Consider the following 21,306-nt stretch of genomic DNA (forward strand, 5'->3'; position numbering starts at 1 on the left):
TAGACTCTGACAACAAAATATATACATATAATTTAATTAAGTTTCATATCAAACTTCATGTTCTAGGGCACCTTCACAATTAAATTAAGACATATAATCAAAGTAAATTGCTTCCTTCCTTCCTCCATCCCTCTCTCTCTTCCTCTACCTATTCCTTCTCTTTCCCCTTCCTTCCTTGTCTTTTCTATCTCCACCTATCTTTTTAAAAATTTATGTATGTATGTATTTTTGAGCATGAGAGATCAGGAGAGCAGAGGGGAAAAGGCAGAGAGAAAGAGGGAGAATCCTGAGTAGACTTCATGCCCAGCAAATGTGGGGCTCTGTCTCACAATCTTGAGATCATGACCTGAACCAAAATCAAGAGTCAAACACTTAACCAACTGAGCCATCCAGATGCCCGCCAACTGTTTGTCTTAACTCAGTTTTCTTATAATTCCCCAAATCATAATTTGTTGTTGATGTTATTGATTTTGTTCAATTTACTATTATTTACTTTGAATTAAACTACCTCATGCAAGTCATATTTAGGCATTTTAGTATTATCTTAAAGGATCATGCTATCTTATTTTGTTGTTTAATTATTCTAAGATAAAGGCTGAAATGCAAAAAGAAAACATTTATATATTCACAATGCTTTTAGTACATATTTAAGAGGAACACAGCGTTTGTAATTGATGAAGATAACATTATAAGTCTTAATGTATATTATCAATATACTTAAACTCTATGTATATTCACTAGTAATTTTATTAAACAGGATGAATTTCAAGCTCATTCACTATTTTTTTATTTAATAGAACATGTTTAGAATTTATGTCACAGAGAGTAGTGGATTTAAGGTAAAGATGATTATTGAGAAAAAGTGGAAGAAGAACAAATCCTCAACAACTTGAAAAACCACTAGAGTGTTTATATGCCAATTTCAATTTCAGATAGAACCCAATTAAATAGCACCATTTGCACACCACCAGGGTCTCATAAGAGGTAATATTAAACTGCCTAAAGTTTTCCTTATATTTCTCATTATATAAGACATAAAATTTATGGATAGAAAGTGACATTCATATTGTTTACCTTAAAATGACTATATTTGACTGAACTTTCCATTCACTGTCAACACTGATGCTTTAGAAAAAAAATATTTTCAAGAGAGATTAGAAATTTTTATTTTATATTTTTGTATTTTTTATTTTTAAAATATTTATTTATTTTATATTTAGAGAGAGCATGTGTGTAAGGGAGGGAAGGGCAGAGAGAGAGAGAGAATACCAGGCAGACTTCCAGGAAAGTGTGGAGCCCTATATGGAGCTTGGTCTCATGACCCTGAAATCATGACCTGAGCCAAAATCAAGAGTTGGACACAACCAACTGAGCCACCCAGGCACCCTGTGTAGAAATTTTTAAAAGGGAGAAGGAGGAAAATGTTCCATAATTTCTCTGAAAGAAATATGTAGATGTAAAGATCTGATAGGAAATATGGTATTAGAAGAATAAGAGTTCTTGGAAACCATCAGAAGCTAGTAGAAGGGGAAGTTCTGCTTTCCAGATGAAGCACTCCTTCCAATGCTGATATATAAATTAGTTGACTTTTCATGACAGTAGATATCAGACATTGTTGGTTTGCTATTCAACATTTTTTTCTTCCTTCCATGCTAACCAGAATCTCATTTTTTTCAGTTACGTACCCTCAGAGAGTGGTACCATGTTCACAGCTCATGTACACATACCTCTTGGTAAAGCCAATCATTATAATTCCATTATTTTTTGTCAGTGTCTCTAATAGGGGTGGACATAAAACTCACTAACTTCCTTTCTGGTCAATGAAACATAAAGACAAACTTAAGGAAGATAGACGTGAGGGCTTTTCCAAAAGGTTTTCTCAGTTATAACAAGAAGATATTAAGAAATAGGGTCCCCTTATACATCTGCTATGTCTAGATGTGATTCTTGGAGTTCATTTAGCCATTTTGCTATTACATTGAAAATGAGACAAATAGAAGGAATAATAGAACCAAGGAAATTCAGAGAAGTGAACATTCTGGCAATACAATGCTAAGAGCTACTCTGTCTCTGGACCTACTGTTTTGTGAGCTAATACATTATAACTAAACACTATTTAAGTTAATTTTGAGTTCATTTTTCCATTTCCTTCAGCCAAATATTTTCTATCTGATAAAGCTTACTTCTTTTAATTAAATTACCAGGCTTGTTCTGTTTAGTAAGTATCAGTTTTATATAAACATTATTAGTTTTCATTACTTTAAATCACCTAGAAAGCCAGGAACACTTTCCTAAGGTAGTTTGGCATGTCTCTAATCTTTCCTCCCATTAATCCATCCCTATTTCTTCACCAGTATCATTTTAATAAATGTAATTGTAGCACTCTTATCTAAAAGCTGTCCAATTGCATTCCACCATGTAAATGGTAGCAGAGAATTTTGTAGTATATCTTTTAAAACATGATCTTTTGAGGCATTTGAAGCATTATTGAGCCAACATGTCAGATTACATAATCTAGCAAATACTGAAGAGTGTTCATTTCCCCAAACTCCAGATACATAGACAACTTGGTCTATGGAAATGTTTAGAATAGCAAGCAATCTATCAATCTAAATATTTAGTTATTAATAACATTAGATACTACTGAAACCAGTCTCTGTGTCTGATATTCAAATATGTCTTACATTTTAACTGAATTTCTCATAGAATAATGTGTTGCTTTAGTTCCTTACAACTTTTAAAATTGGCATCTCGACAACATTCCAGAATAAATTGAATAAGAACAAAGTATCATGTCTTTTCCAAGTGGTCTTGATGCTATAACTGTATGATTATAACATTTTTAGCAGCGTTCATAGGAATAGCTACTACAATTTATTGCTTATTTTAAGCTATTGCTTATTTTAAGCTAGGCACCTATCACACGTAGACACACACACAGACATACACACACACCTGAAATAACATAGGCTGATATGTTAAAAATTCACTAGGAAGTGCAAATAGAGTCTTAGACTGTGTTTAAGGTGGACTATTAAACTATTTTGGACTATCATTTGAGGTTGACTATTTTGGACTATCATTTGAGGTTGTGCTGTCAGAACAATACCAGAAAATGCAAAATTTTATGCCTCTCTAAAATTTTATTATATTTTTATGAAAGAATTTGTCTAATGTAGAATTTGCATTATTCTAAAGTATTTGACCCAGAGAGTTTTGGAAGTGGTTATTATTTTGAGCAATATTAAGGTCCTTTATCTGTATTATATACATATATATATGTGTGTATATATATATAAAATATCAGTTAGATTAAATCTGAGTGAGTAGTATAATGTTCTTTCATTTTGAAATTTATTCCATGTTGTATTGTTCTTTCCTTGGGTCTGAGGAAAATCCACTCTGTGTAGCAACAAGGAATGATCACTGACACTAACTTTATTGTAACCCTTGGAGGTTGTCTGAGAAAAGGTTTAAATAGAATGAGAGGGAAGCCAAGGTCATTTCCCAGAGAAAATGGTTACTTGGTTATATGGTTAGCCCTTTGCAGTAAAGGTCCTAAGTCGTAATGGTCCTATGCAGGTTGTAATAGTTATTACCAGGTGTTCCAACTCATCAGATTCAAACTTGCTGAAACACATACCCACCTTACAATTCATTTATATCAATATGTTTCCTTTCTATTTTGTATCACTGTATACAAAGCAGTCAAAAACAAATCTGAGAGGAGTGGTTTGTCTGAATTCAGGGTAAGGGGTAAAACAGAACTCTGCAATCAAGGTCGGAACAGATGAGTTCAAGGTCATAAGTCACAGGTGGTGAGAAAGACAAAGAGATAAGGATCAACAGCTTTATTCTGAGATCAGTGATAACTCTGGGTGGTCTTTGATTCAGTGGAATTTGAAGATTTGGGAGGAGTTTATTTACTTCTTATAAAGTATCTCACCCTACACAAAAGGACTGTCTGGGCTAAAAAAGATTCTGACCAATAAATATAGTAAGTCTGTCCCTTAGAACACAAATATCTTAGAGTGCTACTAGATAAAATAAGGAAGAGGAGAGAATTTCTTTGAATAACTTTGGGAATACTAGATCAAGTAAAGTAAACAAGATTCCTGCGGGACTTCTCAGATCTCTCTCTCTTTTGTTTTTTTAAGATTCTATTTATTTATTCATGAGAGACACAGAGAGAGAGAGAGAGAGAGGCAGAGACATAGGCAGAGGGAGAAGCAGGCTCCATGCAGGGAGACTGAGCTGGGACTCGATCCTGGGTCTCTAGGATCAGGCCCTGGGCTGAAGGTGGCACTAAACCACTGAGCCACCTGGGCTGCTCCAGATCTCTTAATAGACTTCTAAAACATATTAGAAGATGTGAAAAATTTCTAAATGAAATAGCTGGAGGAATGAGTGCTGTGTAGAAAACTCTTTGGGAAGTCCTCGAACTCTTCAAGGAAGGACATTTTCTGCATTGGCACATAGGTTTCTAGATTCTTTTCCTAAGAGTTAGTTGTCCGAATTCCTGGTGTATGATTGTGGTTTAACCAGTTCTTTTGTGAAGAAAAACTAGAAATTTGATTCCCCCCTCTTCATTTTACCTCAGCCTAGTAAAAGGGAGGCAGTCTCATAATGTGAACCCATACCCCAATTTTTCCCTTAATGGGTTATCTCTCTGGTCTCCTAAAATACAAAAACCACCACAATAGCAATAACATTTATTGAGATGTCGTGTGTCAACCACTTCATAAGGACTCTTTGTTAATAAACAATAAAACTCACAATAAACCTAACAGGTAGGCATTGTAATTATTCCATCTCATAGTTTAAAAAGAAGAATCTTATAAAAACTATGTCATTTGCTCAGCATTTCTCAGCAGTGAGTTGTAACTATGAACCACATAGATTTTTATTCTTCATGACTAATCTATTTAATTGCTTTTACTTCATTTCTTAATATTTTCTGTCTACTACAATTATTTCTATCCACAACAGTCTACTTTTCCCAATAATATAAGCTTAATAAACGTTTTGGAGTTCTCAGATCCAAATTTAAACTCCAGTCATTAAGCGTTGTCTTCCTTAATTGTATTTCTTACATTTAGTTCATTATTTTTATTCCTATGACCAATACCATGGGCTTCTTTAACTAATTTAATAGTAAAAATATATTTCTAATTTCCCAGTTCCAGTTTCTTCTAATCTAGCACAATTTGCATACAACGGCCAGATTAATCTTCTGCAAGTCTCACTGTCACTGACTGTATCACCAGGCTCAAGTATCTCTATGTGTCCTTTCATCTTAAAGATAAATTCCATAACCTGTAAGTAGTATTATAGAATTTTAACACATATTTTTCCTTATTCTTATAAACTGAGACTTCATTCCAACACAGAGACCTACTAATCATGCCTCAATTTGCCCTACAAAGTCCCGATGTGAGTTTTCACATGTAATTCCTTGCTTGTGTGATGGACTATCCCTTTCTCTTCACTATCCAAACTCTCCTTGTGCGTTATGAAAGCATAAGAATTCTTTGACAGATCACCACGTTAAAAAAATGTCAAAGATTATTTGGTAAACACAACTATGAGAAGTCATTCAAATTACTAATACAGTTTTGCTTTATCCTTCAATATACTTTGCCAACACTGCAGTTTAGCTAACATTTTTTAAGGAGATTGGTCCTGCAGTACAAGGCTCTCTTGTCCACTTAATAAATAATTTTCTGTCAGGTAATATATTTCTTGTGTGTTTTGGATTCAGAAGTTTGTGACAAGCCATTTAGTTGATTATGGAGGAGAAAGAGAGTCATATAGACTCCTTAGAAACTTCTATCCATTTATTATTTATTTGCTGCACAAAAATTCTAAGGATAAACTTACTTCTGCTTTCCCCATAAAATTAGGAATTATTGGTTAAAATTTTTGAGAAAACTATTCAGACATCTGTAATTATTAAAAAAGTGAGGATGTCAAATAAATAATTTTGAGACTGTTTTTAGATATCCTCTACACTAGATATTCTCTATCTTAGAGACAGCTTTCATATTTGGCTTTCAGATAATTTGGGAGCTGGATCAAAACTGGGTTCAATAATTTAAAATATCATTATTTTAACAGCATTTCTAAATATAGCCCATGTCCTAAATTTATGTAAGAGTATTAGAATTGATCTTACATACTTTTAAGCAAAGTAATGTAATGTTTTCTCCTTTGTAAGGACAGCATTGTTTTAGAATCCTCTCAGACTTGGTTTGTGTCTATGAGCACAGGGAATGTGGGGGAATTGAAAGCATTATGATATCTAATTTGATTAATTACTTTACTATGGCCTTAGTTTACCATCTCCCTCTGTGAGTGAAAAAGCCAAAATATGAGTCCTCTGAAAAAGTCCCAAGTATCGAATTGCATGCAGATTGTTTTTTAAGGAAACATTTAAAATCTCATGAATCTTATCACCTAACCAGGTTAAGAGTGTGTCAATAGGAGAAGATGATAATATTCACTTGAAATCAGTTTGCATCTTCAAATCAATCTTATAATATTTTATTTCCTCTTAAATCAAATGGCAAGAAGCCTCATTTTATTTTCTCCTGTATGAACAAATGTGTACTGAAAATTTCCATTCGCCGTGAGTTCACAATTCAGCCTAACATGCAGCTTAAAATGATCTACAGTTTGATTTTTAAATTTATAAGTGTCAGGTCCATGAATTGGACCTGAAGGGAAATGTTGAGCAGGGGTTTCAAAGTCTGAATGTAAAACACAGGACAATTTGTATATGGACATAGTTATCTGCTTCTATTACACTGCATATACTCAAGAGAATTTAGTCTAAAATGAAAGAAAATACTCCAATCTTTTTTTAGCTATTAACTTGTAGACCTTTGATCTAACATGATTTATTACTATCCCCACATGCAGTTAAATATCAATCTACTTTAAGCTGAGAAATATTCCCAGGTCTGTAATAATTTCTGTTTTCAAATTGAAGCATAGCAACTGGTACACTATCATCATTGTGAGAATGGACCATAGGTTCTAGGTGGTGAGACTTCATTTAGCAATCAATGCCCTTCTTTCCCTTGTTTCTTCTCTGAGATGGAATCATATCAAACCTACAATACCCATTTCTTGATAAAGTTTTATAAGAAGATAAAATCATATTGATAGAATACACTTGTAATAATTACTTTATATAGCTCCAATTTCAAATAAAATGGATGATCCACCCAGAGTTTAGCTGAAATGAGAAGCCACATCCCCATATCCTCTTACTGCATAGATTCTAATGATTTAGTGGCTAAAGTCTGCTCCAACTGAAGTTCAGTCATGTTAAGTGTTTTGCAATATAGTGCTGGAAATTTGAAACTGGTATATATTTAAGTCTGAAAGAAAACCACCTCTGATTTAAACACAAAAACAGACCAACGAAAAAGAAATTATCCACGTCTACCAAGTAAAACAGAAGATTGTGGGACTCCAAGTTAACAAAACTATTTTTGCTTCATTTTAAGCTTTTATATTAAATATCAAATTAATTTATGTATGGACCTGCCAGATTACCAAGATCCTGTTTCTGGTTACTCTAATAACCCCAGTCCTTTTAAAGATGAGGTTATGTAATTAAACTTTAGAAACTGTGTGTCTGAATTGTGCCCGAAAAAACCCTGAAACAAATATTATCATGAACATGCATGTTCACAAGCATATGGATATCTTATAATAGATTACATATATTCAGAATTCATTTTCTTACTCCACAAAAAGAGCATGCTGTATAATTTGCCTAATTGTACATCATCCCTATTACAACTTCCTTCTGGGCAAATACCAGAATATTTCCCAGCCTCCCTTGGTTAGGAGAGGGGAGCATGGACATGAATTCTAATAAATATAATGTGAATAGTACTATTTACAGCATCCCAACTCTCTGTTATTTTGACCCCTAAAGCTCTGAGTGTACTTCTGTTTTAGTATATCTTCTCAGAAATCTCTGTAAGGGCAGGGACCAAAAAAAATAGGCATGTTTGAATATTTTTTATTCCCAGTTTATATATGCTGAGAGGAGAAAAAAACTATATGTATGTGCTTTTATAAATTAACAATGAATTGTATATATAGTAGCTATACGTTCTGTCTTGCTCTCAGAACTTACCAAGTTTATGCATTTTGCTGTGGCATCTTTGTGAATCTGGCCCCCTTTCATTCTCAAAAATGTCCCAGTTTGTAATAATCAAGCTTTTGGTCTGCCTCTTCTATAATAAAGCCCTCCTCAGGGTATGCACACAGGTGAGAGTTGTTTCTCTTTATAAGCATATTCTCACTAAGAAGTGAAGAAGAATTGATAGACTAAGATTACCACTTTGCAGCATCTAATGCAATAATGGATTCAGGCAGTGGCCATTAATGGCTGCCATCATCATGAAGAGCCACCTAGAGAGGGCCTCCAGATGGCTCCTGCCACTTATGAACCTACTTTGTGGAAGTATCAAACTGGAATTTGATTAAGCCTCTAGATTTAGAAATAACAATTCACAGGGAATATGGGGAACGAAGGCCATGATGAATGACATCACAGGAAATAATTCTGCGGTTAAAAATCCAGTGGGAAGAAAATTTCACAAGACAAGAAAACAAATCAGAAAAATAAATCACAAGGAGAAAGGAGTAGAGAAACCTAATGATCAAAAGAGATTTACAAACCATATCAATGAGTTGCAACATATGGATTTTATTTAGATCCAATTCAATCAAAGAAACCTTAACTAATAAGAGATACAAAAAAAATGCTAGGCTATTTAGTTATATTAAAGAATTACTCTTATTTTTAGTTACATACCAAGATATTTACAGATGAAATAATATAATATTGAAAAGATGTTTCATAATCATCCAAGGGAAAGAGAAAAGGAAAGACAATGTTGATGAAATAAGATTGGCTACGTGGTAATTGCTAAAGCTGGGTGATGTTCTATTTTGTTTATGTTTTATTTTTTTCCAAAAAATATATACATATATATTTTTAAAGGGGTGTATCTGTGTGCGTCTGTGTCTCTATGTGTGTTTCTTTATTAGGTCTCCACTGCCTTTCAGGTGAATCTTATTATCAATTGTTTCCTTCTGTTGTCACATGTATGTGGGACAAGAAAGACCATTCCATTGGGCCTTCCTCTCTACTGCTTTGATTTTTAGACACCTGCCTGATTTTTTAGTCTTTTTACTGAAGACTCTAGAGTGGAGAATACATACTTCTCATTCCTTTGAAATTAAATAGGTATAAATTATAGATGAGCAAATATCTGATATGGAATAGAAGAAATTCAACTCAGAGTGCAAAAACATAGCTTTAGATACACAATTTTAATTGAAGAAATGAACAAAATGCAGTCGACTCAAAATAGGAGCCAGAATATATGTGATATCTAAATTTTATAAATATCATCAAGTAGCTCAAGACCAAAAGTCAACATTTATGAACTAATATTTGAGAAGTCTTTGGACAACTTTTGAGTCTCATTCTGTTTATTTGTAAAATAAGAAATGAGAAGTCCTATGTGATAAACTTGTATGAGCATTAATGTGTCATATGGGAAAGTACCTGGCACATTGTAGGATGAATTGTTTTGAACTTCATGGGTTACTGAGCACAAGGATAATATAACACTAATACAAGTAAAAGGGAAAACATAAATAATCATATAAACTCAGAAATATATAGTTATTCATCAAATATTTATTAAGTACATACCATGAGATCAGCATTATTCTTAATGCTGAGGATATAGCAGTGAACAAAATGGAAAAATAAAATGCCCACCTTCATGAAGATTACATTCTGGTAGTAATAACTGGTAGCATATATAATACATGGTTAAAAATTGTAGTATATATTTCTTAAATTAATTTGCCAATTTATAATACACTTTAAAACTTAAGCTATTCTGTTAATGATTTCACTGAGCAATACCCTTGATTCCACTGACCAATACTCTACACATGCATACACACACACACACACACACACACACACACTCTGAGAATGAAACTTCACTTGGATCTTTCTCTCATGAGACTTATAGTGAAATTCAGGTTAATATAAGAACCATTTCACTCATCAGTATTCTGTGAGAGTAAGAGTGGCGGTCGATTTTTTTTCTAAAAACTTGGAAATACACTTCTAGCATTTACTGAGCCAGCCTGAGAGCAGGTGGTTGCAATCTGCAGCAGTTTTACTTAACTACTTTCCTCCATTTTGCAAGCTTTGCTTTCTCAAGTTCAATGACACTGCACCTGAGAACTCATCAGTATGCGAAGACACGTGCGCCTGCCTACAGTAAACATAAATCCTTCTTAAAAAAAAAAAAGTAAGAACACCACAAGACAGCACTTTCCTTTGTAGAATTTGTCACTCATCATTTCAAGGGTTGTGTTTTTCTGGGGGTAAAGCTTGTTTTGTTTTTAAATTTGTCATTGATCCAAATGGTGAAGATGCACAGGTGTGAGGATTTAAATGGCAGTGATTGACCTGGCCACCCACAACAAATTCTAAATAGAAAATTAAGGTTGTTGCCAGTGTTTGCCAGTTTGATTGCTCTATCCAACATTAATTCATGATCTCTGGGATGCTTAGCTTGCCACAAGGAGATCCTCCCCATTTTCTCTAAAACCTACTGGGAAATCATATTATACCTGTGACTAAAAATAACATACCCAGAGAGGCAATGTAATTGAAGTTATTTATTTTAATTGTTTGAAAATAGTTTGTTAGATAGGTTCCAGTCAATCCCAGTCAACACAATCCACATGTCATTAACATTCCGTAGTACCTCAGTGCCTCTTTCTGAGCAATGAGAAAACAGTGTTCAATTAGAGTAGCGTTTTCATAATTACTGGATTACAATAATTTTCTAAGATGATTTTGAAGCTCTTATCCAAATCTAAGCAGTCTTAATTTTAGTAGGAAAGCTTGGGATTTGTAATTTCACAATAATTGATGAGGCAAGTTAAACACCAACTTGGACAATATAGGACTAAGAAGAACAAATAAACTGTACATACATGTGAACATACCATATAAGGAATCAGAATTAGCCAAGCCATGAGAGGCACTGGGTTATGATGGTGATGGCAAATGGCATTTCTGATTTTAAAGTGCTTACAGTCAAGTGCAGTGGGTGGAGTGGGATATAATAGGTATAGCTGTATGATAGAAAATTATGGCTAACATTTGGGAAAGGACTGCTGAAGAAATTAAGTGATATTTTATGATGCTCTCCCATTCCCAGGGGAAAATATAGAATATGGAAGATGAAGATTTATTTAAGGTAGGATTATACAAAGCTATATATAGAATAGCTGTATCTGAGGGACACCTCGGTGGCTCCATCAGTTAAGTCTCCAACTCTTGATTTCAGCTCAGGTCATGGTCTCAGGGTCATGAGATTGAATATTAAGCCTGAGAGTTCAATCTGTACTGGGGGTGGAGGCTGCTTAAGATTCTCTATACCTCCCCCTCAGCAACCCCCTTTCTTCATCTCAAATAAATAAATAGCTGTATCTGAGCTCAAAGCTGAGTAACCTTACCAAACATAATTCTACTATCTTCAAAACCATTGTCATATTACATTTTCCAAGTTTTTCCAAGTCTTTCTGTGATAATCTCCTTTTTATCTAATCATGTGGATGTTGATGTAGAGTTAAATTTACTTAATATGTGTTTGTTTGTTTATTTATTTTAAAGATATATGTCTTTATTTGAGAGAGAGAGTGGGGGGGGGGAAGGGCAGAGGGAAAGAAGCTCAAGCAGACTCCCCACTGAGCACAGAGTGCAAGAGAGTGCGATGTAGGGCTCCATCTTATGACCCTGAGATCATGAACTGAGCCAAAATCCAGGGGCACTTAACTGACTAAGCCACCCAGCCACCCTAATTTACTTAACATTTAAATAAATTGTTTTTAAAATCCCACTTTTGTTTTTTAGATATTTTATTTTCACAGATAAACTCTTTCTCAAAAATTAACATTCATAAATCAGTGGTTTATGAATTGTTGAAAAAAATTATTTCCAGTGAATGGCATGCAGATAGTCAAAGAATAACAGGCATTTACAAATCCTTCTTTACTTAATAGCTATATGTGAAAACCCATTAGCTTCTTTATATAAAAAACCAAGTTTAATATTTGCAATTCCATATCCTTCTCATCCCCTATGGTCCTGCATTTCAAAAGAAGTGTTCCTCAATGAACTTATACTTGTGGTTCATCTCTAAAGGAGAAGCTTTTCTGAAATCAATATTCATGGATTTTTTTTACATTATTTATTAGAGTTAGTAAATGCAATCTTAATTATGTACATAGAATTTCCCAGATGCAATTTTCCTTTAGACACAAAAATATTTCACATAAAAGCAGTCAGTGGTAAGTTATCTTTGAATTCACAATCACAAGGAAAGAAAAATCCATAATTAAAAGACTTTGTACGTAGGGATGAGTGATTTTTTTCCAGTTTTTCTTTAAGTTTTTCTTTAAATTCTAGTTAGTTAACATATAATTTTAGTTTCAAGTGTACAATATAGTAATTCAATATTGTGTAAGTTTAAGCTGTATAACTTATTGATTTGATACCTTTATGTACTGCAAAATAATAACCACCATAGCATTAGCTAACCCTTCCATTCCATCACATAGTCACCATTTATTATTATCATTTTTTTTTGGTGAGGATGGTTAAGATCTACTCTGTTAGCAATTTTAAGTACATAATACAGTATTATTTGTTATAATCACCATGCTTATATTAGATATTCAGAACTCATTCATCTTCCAACTGAAGTTTGTACCCTCTGACCAATATCTCCCCATCTCCCCCATCCCCAACCCTGATAACCACCACTGTACTCTATTTATCTGAGTTACGCTTCTATAGATCCCACATATAAATGATACTCCAGTGATGGGGATTGTATTGAATGTATAGCTGGCTTTGTGTATTATGGACATTTTAACAATATTAATTCTCTGATCTATGAACACAGGATAGCTTTGAATTTATTTGTGTCTTCTTCAATATCTTTCATCAAACCTTTGTATTTTTCAGGGTACAGATCTTTCACTTACTTGGGTAAATTTATTCCCAAGTATTTTCGTGTTTTTGATGCTATTGTGAATGGGATTGTTTTCTTTATTTCTTTTCCATTGTTAGTGTATAGAAACACATTCTTTTCAGTATGTTAATTTTTATCCTGAAAACTATCATATTTATTGATTAGTTCTAGCAGGTTTTTGGTGGAGTCTTTAGGATTTTCAATGGATTTATATGAGTTTCAATCAAAGATAATTTTACTTATTTCTTTCTTATTTAGATGCATTTTATATTAATTTCTTGTCTAATTGTTTTAGTTAGGACATCCAGTACTATGTTTAATAAAAATATTAAGAGTAGTCACCCTTGTCTTGTTACTGAGATTTTCATCATTTAATCATTGAGTATGATGTTGGCTATGGGTTTGTCATATATGACCTTTATGTGTTGAGGAATGTTGCTTCTATATACAACTTGTTATGTTTTTATCATGAAGTGATCTTTTATTTTGTCAAATACTTTTTCTGCATCTACTGAGATAATATGATTTTTTTTTTAGATTTTATCTATTTATTTGAGAGAGAGAGAGAGTGAGGATGAGAGAGCAGGAGCAGGGGGAGGGGCAGAAACAGGCTCCTCACTGAGCAGGGCGCATGACCTGGGCTGGATCCCAGGACCCTGGGATCACAATCTGAGTCATAAGGCAGATGCTTAACTGACTGAGGTACCCAGGTGCCCCGAATCATATGATTTTTATCTTTTATTCTATTAATGTAGTGTATTTATTTATTGATTTGCATACATTGAACCATTCTTGCATCCCACGGATAAATCCCACTTGATCATGATGTGTGACCTTTTTAATCTGCTGTTTAATTTTGTAATATTTTGTTGAGAATTATGCATCTGTAGTCATGAGGGATATTTCAATTTTATTTTTTATGTTATTCATAGTAATGTTTTAAAGAGTAATTAGCTCTTGGCTAATGAAGTTTGTACCCTCTGACCAATATGGATATTGGGCACTTATCCCATAAGTGGATAGATATCTATCCATTTTATATAGATGGTATATTTTAAGAAATTTAACATTCCTACTTATAATATTTTAAGAAACCATTTATATTGAAAGTTTTGAGACTATTAGTTAATTGTTATCAGTAACATCATATAATAGTATATTATATATTATACAATTGACAAGTACAAAAACAATATAACTGAACTTGGATTTCAGGTATGATTTAATAAGCTGCATCAATATTTGATATGAAAATGGATGAATTCACATTCTTCTGCTTGAAGCTCTTCAGATAGACACATGATAGGTTTCATATAGCATTCCAGGTGAATTGGCCCCAAGAATAGGTGATCCCCACTTAACATTTGTCCAATGAGATTTATCCATAGTAGAATGCTCTCTATGACCTGAGAGCCATTACATATCTAGGAAACTTTCCTACAAAAACAACAAAAAGCAAAACATGTTCCTATCAAAATATTTTATTTTCTTTCCAATTTTGGCCTTTTAAATAAGATGAAAACATTTCATCAAAATGTTCTTCAGGATTGACCCATCACTTTTTCTTTTTCTTGAAAATTCCAACCAGTCACACATCACAAGGGAAGAATAGGTGAAATAACTCTAATATAAATAAGAAAAACAAACAAACCACATTTTAGAAGATACTCTATGTCCTTTAAATTTACATTTGTTGGGCAGCCCAATGCTAAATAAACATTTGTTTAGCACTGCCTTCAGGCCAGGGTGTGATCCTGGAGACCAAGGATGGAGTCCCACTTCAGGCTCCCTGCATGGAGCCTGCTTCTCTCTCTCATGAATAAATTTTTTAAAATCTTAAAATAAATAAATAAATAAATAAATAAATAAATAAATAAATAATCTACATTTGCAATTTGGTGCTCCCGATTTTTATTCTTTAGTGTTTATATCAAGAAGTTTAAAATTCTAAATGAATAACTAAACTGAATGCTTAAATTCATTTCATAATCAAAATTCTCCTAATTTATAATTTATAAGTTGTTTTTCTTTAATATGTCATAAGGAAGTTTTATTTATTTGCTTATTTATTAATTTTTTTACAACCCATAATTTATCAACATCAGCTCTTCATTAAATGTTTTTTTAATGTTAAATTATTTTATTAAAAAGTTTGTCTTGGAGGTACTTAGGTAACTCAATCCATTAAGAGTCTGCTCTAGATTTCAACTCAGGTCATGATCTCAGAATCATGGGATTGAGTCCCTCGTCAGGCTCTGAGCTGGGCATGGAGCCTGCTCAAGATTCTCTCTCTTCCTCTTCCTCTGCTCTTTCCCTTAACTGACATGCACACACTCTTTCTCCAAAAAAAAAAAAAGAAAAATAATAATAATAAAGTTTGTCTAACCGGTACTAGATGCAAAAAGACAGCATTTTTTCACCAGTAAACAGAGGATACGTATTATTTTTCTTTTTTTTTTCATATTCTTTTTCAATGCAAAGGAAAACTATTTTAATGACAAGGCTTTTAGGTCTGTTCCATTGTAATTAACATCAGGAAAGCAGAAATCCAATAGGCTGTATAGTCTAGTCACTTCTTCAATGTGTTTTCTTTTCTCCTTCTAGTTGTGGAGTTTGTTCTATCAGTCTTTAAGTCAATTTCTGGGGTATTTAGGATGATTTGATGGTTATCTAGTTATGTTCTTAGAACTAGATGAGTCTAGGGTCTTCTTACTCTGCTGCCATCCTCCTTTCTTCTTCCATTGAATACTTTTTTTTTTTTAAAGTAGACATGAATGGTATAAAATGTTCTAAAAATGTAAGTGTTCTTATTGTGATTGTATGTAATCTAACTATATTGGTATTGGAAATAAGTTAAATCACAAGTTATTTTTGGCATCCAATATTTGTTTTGATTGGATCTCACATTTTTTAATACCATATATAATTTTAATTTTTTTTAAAAATTGAGTATAGTTGATAGATAATGTTACATTAGTTTCAGGTGAACCATATAGTGACTGGAGAACTCTATACATTATGTTATACTCACCACAAGTGTAGCAATCACCTGTCACCATACAACACTATTACAGTCTCATTAACTATATTCCCTATGCTGTGCCTTTTATTCGTACATAATTATAATTTAGTATAATTTTTAAAATTTATGATTTTTCCTAGTGTATAGGAGAGAAAGGAGATTTTGACAATTAATCAATCTGGGCTCTAGTTCTGATTCTAGTGCTAACTAGATGTATAATCTTGAATATATTTCTTAAACTTTCTTGGCATTGAGCTTAGTCAGCTGATAAATGCAGGCTTGGACCAAGTCCATGTTTTGGTATAATTTTTATTCTGCTTTGAAGTGTATGATGAATACTATTACCCTGTGGGTCACACTGCCAAGTGATTCCTAAGAATGTGCTAGATTTCCAGAGTATTTATTAACTTCATGACTATTTACAAGTTAATTAGTATCTCTGCAACTTAATTACCTCATTGGTAAATGAGGATAACATTATTAACTATAGTAAGGAAATCATGAAAAGGTCTGGCATAGAAGAAATACATACCAAATGTTCATAATTATAATATTAAGGCCAAATCTTATAAAATCATATGGTGTTATTAAATACTTATATATAGTTATTACTATTATCATTATTATTATTTGAATTAACTCCACTAACATTTCCCCATTCAAAAAATATATTGGAGTATGGTATTTTTTATATAATTTTGCATGTTTGAAAATGAGTATATTATCTGAGCTTTTTTTGTAAAGATTTTATTTATTTATTTATTTATTTATTTATTTATTTATTTATTTATTTATAAGAGACAGAGAGAGAGAGAGAGAAGCAGGCTCCATGCTGGGAGCCTGATGCGGGACTTGATCCCGGGACTCCAGGATTGCCCCTGAGCCAATGGCGGTGCTAAACCGCTGAGCCACCCAGGGATCCCCTATTATCTGAACTTCTATGCTGCTCATGCTATGTAGGTCGAGGAACACTAAAATAGATGATTGGAAAATATCCTTTGTGTTTTATAATTCTGTATTCTGGACCACACCTGTATTAGTCAACTGGGGCTGCCATAACAAAATACTATAGACTGGTGGCTTTAAAAAATTATTTCCTCACAGGTCTGGAGGCCAGAAGTCCAAGATCAAGATGCCAGCAGAGTTGAATTACTCGTGTTTTCTCCTGGCTCGCAGTTGGCTGGCTGCCTTCTTCTCACATGTCTTCACAGGGTCTTTTCTCTGTGGTGCCTCTCCCTCTTCATATAAGCACACCAGTCCCATCAGATTAAGGACGCATCCATCTGACATCATCTAATCTTAATTATCTCTTTAGAGGCTCTATCTCCAAATATAGCCACACTAGGAATTAGGGCTTCAATATATAAATTTAGGAAGAAGTAATTTCGTCCATCACAATCCCATAGGAGCTTTACTTAATCAGCATTAGAAAATCATCAAAGCATTTTCTGGAGGGTATTCACTATAATGGTTTGTCAGATTGTGTAAGATATGCATGGACTAAAGCCTGAGAACAGAAAATATGCATTGCTCATTGTTGTGTATGTGCCTTTAAGTTGCATTCAAGAAGTTTATATACTTATATACATATATACATATATATATACATATACATATATAAACTTTATTTATTTATTCATGAGAGACACAGAAAGAGAGAGGCAGAGACTCAGGCAGAGGGAGAGCAGGCTCCATGCAGGGAACCCGATGTGGGACTTGATCCTGGTACTCCAGGATCACGCCCTGAGCTGAAGGCAGATGGCTTACCCACTGCTGAGCCACCCAGGTGTCCCTCAAGAAGTTGTTTTAAAAAAACTCACTACTTATACAGGACACTTCAGTGACCAGAGGCATTTTTTCCCAAATACTGACCAATTCTTTGATTCTAGCTAAGTGTCCTACAATTCAATTCAATTCTGTCACCAACCAGAGTTAAGTCAGACCCACAGGTTAAGAGTCAGTCCCATAAGACTGCCTCCCACTTCAGCCACAAATCACAAATTATGGATCCCCAGGTTACCTACGACTTCTGTTCAACTTGGCTACAAATCAGAGGTTCCCACTATTTTTTGGGTTCAATAAGGAATTTACAGACCCAGAAAACAGTTTACTTACTGCTGCCAATTTATAACAAAGGATATTTTAAAGGATATAATTATATAGCCAGATGAAGATATACATGGCACAAGGAATTTAAAGACTCTGTGTGAGATACTGGGGTCAAAGACTAAATGTTAGAACAAATGATTCTCCTAGCACCTCTATTTATAAGGGTTTTAAAAGCTCTGTGTTAGGAATCTGGGATAGAGACCAATATATTCATTTATTGTTTCACAGAAATTATTTTTAAAAAAATACTTCAACATGATAACTACATTTCCATCAGAATGACAGGACTCATTCTGAAATGCCCTTCTACCATAAAACATGCATGCTGAGTAAATTACAACCACAAACATTTAAATGCACTGCTGAGTCCACAAGAAAGTCCCAAGGATCCCAAAAGTCCTCTGTACCAAGAACTAGCTTGGGAGTCTGAGGAGGAGGGGGATTTTCCTGTCATGGAGCAGAAGAAGAAGCTTCCTCAGTGATTTATCCCAATGCTCAAAACTCTTCTGTCATGTAGACGTAAAAATACCACATGCAACAGAACCAGACTCCTTTCAAACTTTCATGTGATATAATATATTGGTGCTATTATGAAAAACATCTTTGAGGTATATGTAGGCATAACCTATATAAACAGGTTAAATAAGTTTTAATAAATGGAATGAATCTTTTCTTTATATTTCATTGGCCCAAACTATTTCATGTATTTTGTTTGTTCTATTATTTTTTGTTATTGTTGTTATCTAAAAGGTCTACTTTTCAGGCTTACCACATATTATTGGAAACGTAACAAAAAAGGGAGACCCCAAACTTTCAGGGTTTATGTCAATAATATTTCACAAGGGATATCCTGTTTTTACATCACCTCATTACTTTTTCACCACAGCTCATGTAATCAATGCTTGCAGTAGACAGGCCACGCTTGTTGACTGAAAACAAGACAAACTCCTAAACCCTGACCTGAAAAAAAAAAAAAAAAGAAAGAAAAAGAAAAAGAGAAAAAGAACCAAAAAAAAAGAGTTGTATCAACTAAAGTTAAAATTTTTAGAAGGCCATACTTTGAATGGAATTGGAACAGTGCTGTGAAACTGTAGAATACAAAACACAGACACCATAACCATTAAAGTCAAAGTAAGCCTGGATTTATTTGTATTTTTAATGGGCATGCAGAAGGAGGCAGGTGATATTACAGTGTTTATATCAAACTGCATGAGCTGAAAGGGCTAAAAGAAACAGTTGGATTATCCATGTGTCAGCATTCTAATCCTATCAGGCTAGTCAGATCTGTAATTTTCAATGTATCACTTAGTTTAAAATACAGTAGGGGAGAGCCCGAATGTTTGTTTTTTTTTCTGATGAGCCTATGACTCAGCAAAGACTGAGAAATAGAATACTTCAGAAAATGAGGGAGTGTTGCAAATTACAGTGGTTTTGTTCACAGCTGTATAAATTTATTTTTTTCTGTAAAACAGGTACACATTTAGCCATATTTCCTGGGGCCCAAATTCCTGGAACAGTAATTTTCTACTCTTCTCTGGTTGCTTGAAACCAAGCAGCTTCCAATGTGCCTAACCCCAATGAAATAACTTTGGAATCTTGTTTAACTTTTACCTTTTAATTATACTTTTGAAATGCAGCAAAATTAAGCTCTGTAGCTTAGATATATACCCAGTTTTATCAATTTATGTGTATCATTATATAATATTTAAATAATTATTTCAGAAAATACCTAAGGCCATGGGGTCTAGTCTTATATTTTCAAAAGAGTGGCAGGGTAAATGTTCTGAAATGCCCTTCTAGCAGAAAACATACAGATGTTGGATAAATTACAACCATAAACTTTTAAATGCATTGCTGAGTTTATAAGAAGGTGATGGAGATCCCAAGGGCCTCTGTACCCTGCTTCTCCCCAAAGAGAGTAAGCTGATACCAGGGTGGTAAATAAATACAGAGATTGGGGCTTCCCTGAGTGCAAAGAAGTTTGGCAGGAAAAGAGAGCTTTGATGGGAACAGGACACAAGAATTTAGGCCTGGAAGAGATGAGAATCTAAATCTGCAAATACCAGATAAATAACGGGCACAAAAAGTGCCATAACCTCAGCATAAGCTTTAAACTGAGAACTGTCTTCTTGGAAAAAATAGAACCAATCTAGAAAATAGTTTATTTTTATAGGTTCCACATGAGGGAAAAAACGATGATGCAAATTTTTCTCTGAGAATCACAAAGCCTTTCTTTATGAGGATCTGTGGTTTGAATTTACATTCCCTCCCCAATCAGGGAAATCTCATCTATAAAAATCAACTTAAAATACTTAGAAGTGGGTATGCCTGGGTGGCTCAGTGGTTGAGCATCTGCCTTTGGCTCAAGTCATGATCTGGGGTCCTAAGATGAAGTCCTGCATCAGGCTCCTCTCAGGGAGCCTGCTTATTCCTCTGCCTATGTCTCTGCCTCTCTCTGTGTGTGTCTCTCATGAATAAATAAATAAATAAAATCTTAAAAAAAAAACCCTACAGGTGGGTAATACTTCATGTCTGGAATAAAGGAATATCCCTTTAATGAATATTATCCTTAATCCAGGCCCTCAGTGTTCATGAGAATTAGGTTTGGATGCATAAAATTTAACAGTAAAAAAGTACCAAATATATATGAATAATCAAGGACTATCAAACAGACTTATAACACCAAGGACTTCATAGAGTCGAAATATCAGACATGACAATATGAAATGCCTTCATATGAAAAAGTTACTGGCATGCATAACTCAATGGAAAGATTGACGCATAAATAAGACACAACTGAAAAGAGAACTAGTGAACTAGAAAAGAGTTTTTGAGAAAATTTTACAGAATAAAGTAGGCAAAGAGATGACATACATGAAGACAGAATAAAAACAAAATTATCTAAAGTGCATCTAACTTAGTTTAGAAGACTCTAAAAGGTTTTCAAATTTTTTGGTATTAGGGACTCTTTTACACTCTTAAAAATTATTGAAGAAAACCCCAAAGTGTTTTATTTGTGTGGATTTATATTTACTGACATTTAGCCATTAAAAAGGAGAACTGAGGGAAATT

Source organism: Vulpes vulpes, chromosome 7 (assembly GCF_048418805.1).
Source record: "Vulpes vulpes isolate BD-2025 chromosome 7, VulVul3, whole genome shotgun sequence".
In the NCBI taxonomy this organism is placed as follows: domain Eukaryota; kingdom Metazoa; phylum Chordata; class Mammalia; order Carnivora; family Canidae; genus Vulpes; species Vulpes vulpes.